Source organism: Erpetoichthys calabaricus, chromosome 6 (genome assembly GCF_900747795.2).
Source record: "Erpetoichthys calabaricus chromosome 6, fErpCal1.3, whole genome shotgun sequence".
NCBI classification, from domain to species: Eukaryota; Metazoa; Chordata; class Cladistia; order Polypteriformes; family Polypteridae; genus Erpetoichthys; species Erpetoichthys calabaricus.
The window spans coordinates 1,556,610-1,560,749 of NC_041399.2; the positions used below are offsets into that span (position 1 = coordinate 1,556,610).

General features: G+C 51.9%; 1 long non-coding RNA gene across 1 annotated transcript; it reads left to right on the plus strand.

The window, feature by feature from the left end:
* The first annotated feature begins 287 nt into the window (after nucleotides 1-287).
* Nucleotides 288-1,060, plus strand: LOC127528444 (uncharacterized). Its single transcript, XR_007935340.1, has 2 exons — nucleotides 288-331; nucleotides 375-1,060. It is a non-coding gene; the product is annotated as an uncharacterized LOC127528444 (long non-coding RNA).
* The last annotated feature ends 3,080 nt before the right edge of the window (nucleotides 1,061-4,140 follow it).

The following is a 4,140-nucleotide window of genomic DNA, read 5'->3' on the forward strand; positions in this document are numbered from 1 at the left end:
AAATGCTCACATCCCCCCCCAGTCATGTGAGGCCAGGCACGAGTCCCCCACTGAGGCGTAACACTTGTCAGCCATTTGGGCACTGAAGACCCCCATGGGTTAAGTTGAGCCAGCACTGTTTTCTCCCATTCATCGTCCCAGGCCAGACTCCATAGGTGTCATTTCTAGCTGGTGGGGTAAGCTGCCCACCTCCATGAGAACTGCTGACTCCCTCAGTGCCCCTTTTTATGAAGAGTATTTGAAGACCCTCTCGTCTGGTGAGCTTCTGTCGATGGCTTTGCTATGTTTGGTGTGACGAGCTGGCATCTTGCTTGGTGTTCTTCACAATGCAGTTGTCATGTGGGGACTTCAGTGTCGTATTTTCCACAGGGCAGGATGGCAGCTGGGCACAAGTGATTTGGGCAGAATGTCATTTGGAGTTGAAAATATGGGATGTCCCTGGAAAAGATGCCATCTGCTGCTCCACGGTTTGTGCCAGTCTAGTGGTGCTCTCACAGATGCCATGGGCACTGACACACTCCCCCTACCACAACAGATGCTGGCATAGGACTGGTCCATTTCGTCTTTGGCCCGGAGAACATGGCGTCTGTTTATTCCATAAATGTTGTGAACTGTTGACTTGATGATTCTGCTGCCCTGCGTTCCATCTCAGACGAGACCGAGCCTGGAGAAGCTGGTGGCACCTCTGGGCGCCGGTGATGTGTGGCTTCTGCTCTGTGACTGGTGTCGGGTGACAAAGGTTTACCAAGGAGCTTTTGCGCCCACATCCTGATATCCATTAGACGGTGACATCTGAGGAGCCAGACATGACACACATATTCACAGCTGGATTTCAGCCTTGACCTTTAATTTTACCTTCTGCACTGTTGGGGGTAAAACACCCAAAATCCCACCAATTTTAGGAGGCTCCTTATCTGCTAGGACATGGCCGCCTGACCTGCCACACATCACCTTCTTCTTTCAAGTTGTCACCTCATTATGAGTCCCAGACTGTGCTGTCCCAACTTTTTTGGAATGTATTGCAGACACCAATTTCACAATAAATGTCTGTCTTCAAAAAGCATGCAGTTGGTTGGGTGCAAGAAGGGGCTCCTCTCCAGCTCTGGAGACCCCCGGTGGGCAGCTACGTTCAGGTCTCTCCGGAGGTCTTTGACTGGGCTCAGGTCCTGGGCCACTCAAGGACGTTTCCAGAGCCGTCCTGTGTCCCGTCCAGGTGCCCACCAAGGAGATCAGCTTTGCCCTGGTCCTGTGTGGCCCCTCTGAAGCCTGCAGATGTGACCTTGATGTCACTTTCATCAGACCAGAGAGTCGTATTTCTCACAGACTGAAGGTCCTTCAGGTGCCAATGCCAACCAGACTTCCGCGTGTCACTTACCGAGAACAAGCTGCTCCTGCCTGGCCCGCTCCATCGTGTTGCACTGATGGTTGTCCTTCTGGAAGTTTCTTCCATCTCCACAGGTTTGCTGGAGTGAACATTGGGTTTTGGGTGACCTCATCTCTTACCGAGGCCCTTAGCCCCAAAGGTGAGACTCCCATTTAAGAATAATGGAAGCCCACTGAGCTTGTGAGGACCCTCAGGGCTGTAGAGCTTCAGCACAAGCCTGACTCTGCAGGTAACTCCTTTGAGTTCATCGCTTGGTGTTCACCTGTTGGACCTTCTGCAGAGAGGTGAAGTGATAAGAATTCTTTACATTTACATAGCACTTCAGTGAGTGGGGGGCCACTTCAGCGACCACCGATGTGTGCCACCCACTGGGATGATGCCACTGCAGCCATTTTGTGCACCAGTAGGCTCGCCACACTTTAGATTTTAGGTGGTGACAGAGATAGCCAATTAGAGGTAGGGGGTGGTCAGGCCGTGGCCACCAGAGGGCGCTCCAGCTGCCCAGCCCTGGCACAGACAGACAGACACAAGTCTTGGCACACAGCACACTTTATTATAGTGGGTAAGCACTTTTTCTTTCACTCCCCACAGTTCCTAAGCACCACAGCACAATGCAACACCGTCCTTTCTTTTCATCCGTCCACTCCTCTTCATCTTCATCCTCTTCCTCCTGACTCTGCCTCCCTTTATGCTGCACTTCAGGGGGCTCATCGATACTTCCAGGTGTGGTGGAAACCCAAAGTAGGCCTCTGCAGCTCTCCCTGGTGGCCCCCATAGAACCCAACAAGGTTGCAGCGAACTCCAACTTCCAGCATGCTCTGTGGGAATCTGTGGAGCCACAGCAACCCAGGGGGGCTGCCCTGAAGCGGTCTGTGGGGGTTGGTAGTGTCCTGTGCATGTCTGCTCCCCCAATCCTCCCACTCAGGAAAGGCCCACCACCGTCCGTCACGAGGGCAGTTTAGGGTGGACATCAGGACACCCCTGCTCTTTACGTCATTTAGGACCACCGAGAGTCAGGTCCTCATCTGAAGTGTTAGGATCCACACACAGACCACAGGGGTAAGTGCCCCCCTGCTGGCCCCACCAACACCCCTTCCAGAAGCAATTCAAGCTTTTCCTTCGACGTTGTCGGTGGTCTCCCCCGGTTAGCTTCGGGAGGATGACCTGTTCTGAAGTGCAGGTGTGATGGCGGCTGTGCCTCTCCTAATCAATCCAATCGAGCACAGGTGGGCATCTCAACAATCATCAACAGAACAGGAAACACCCGAGTCCCACCAAAGGGTCTTGTGCCAATGGGGGTCTTTCAGTTTTTGAATACATTTGCAAATCTCTTTCAAGTCCTGTTTTCACTTTGACATTCTGGAGTTTGGAGAGCTGCTTGATGTTAACGAAGTGACTTGATTTTAACACAAGACTGTGACAGAACCCAATGTGAACAAGTGAAGGGGTCCGAATCCAAATCGGAGCAAGTGTGACATCATCTGTCGGCACAGGCCTAGAGAGGGGGACCTTGAAGGGACCGCCTGCACCACTGGATTCTGGACACATGACTGCTGTGCGTGTCGGGACCATCAACATGCACACTGGGAAATGAAGGAATACAAACCTAAAAACCGACTTACCGCTAATAAAAGACAACGTGCCAGCATGGCACACGACACCTATATGTATAAAACATCTGTGCCCGGGCATAATGTCACAAAGGGACCACAAGAGGGCTGGCAAATACAACATTGCCCACCAGAGCCGACTGCACCACATGGAAAGCCAGAGGTAAGCACGGTCACCTCTGGCAGGACCCAGCATGTCCGTTCTACTGAGGTGGTGACCCGGTCAGGTCACACTGTCAGTAAGCATCGCCATTACAGACCCACCGCCTGTGCCTCCTTTGACAAAGATGAGCAGCTGATCGGGTGGCAAACATGACACCAGGAAGAGCAGCCGATCGAGTGGGCAGAAAACTGGAGGGCTTACTGGGAGACACGACTTCCAGCTGAGAAGTGCAGATTTGATGCCATTGGTGGCGTGGAAAGCACTGCATCAAGAGTCAATGTGTGTGGGCACAGCGGAGTGGGGGCATGGGGGAAACAGCATGGCGGTCTATGGGGGACGAAATGCAAACCAGTCAAGCTCTGTGACTCTGCTGTGTCCTCAGTGTGTCATCGTCATTTATACCCCGTTGGGGCTTGGTGGTCTCGTGGCCTCAGAACCCCAGCAGATTTTGTTTTTTTTTTTTTTTTCTTCAGCCCTCTGGAGTTTATTTTTTGTCCTCCTGGCCATCAGACTTTACTTTATTCTTTGTTCCTTAGCGTTGCCTAATTTTATTTTTATATTTTTTATTCCTTCAAATTGTAAATCTCTTTGAGTGACAGCACTTGTATGAAAATGTGTGACAGAAATAAATGGTGTTGGTGTTGTTTATCTGCCAGTTTCATACGAGTCACCAAAACTCCGATGCCCATTAGAGGGTATGAGGGGCAACCACTTCTAAGCTAACTCCACTCAGCACCCGAGCATTTCTGGGCAGAAGCGTGGCACAGGATGGGGTCCAGAAGTCGGGTTTGGAGGAGCCCACCCACCCACACGCGGGGGCCCGAATGCAGCGACTTCCATCACCCAGTCATCTGAAGTGCTTTTGATTATGTTTATAAAGAAGAAGGCCATGCGTCTGTGCACTGGGCTGTAGCCCCCCTGACACCCCTCCACCCCACCCAGGTCACATACTTCACTTCTGGCCATAGTTAAAGCACAGCAAC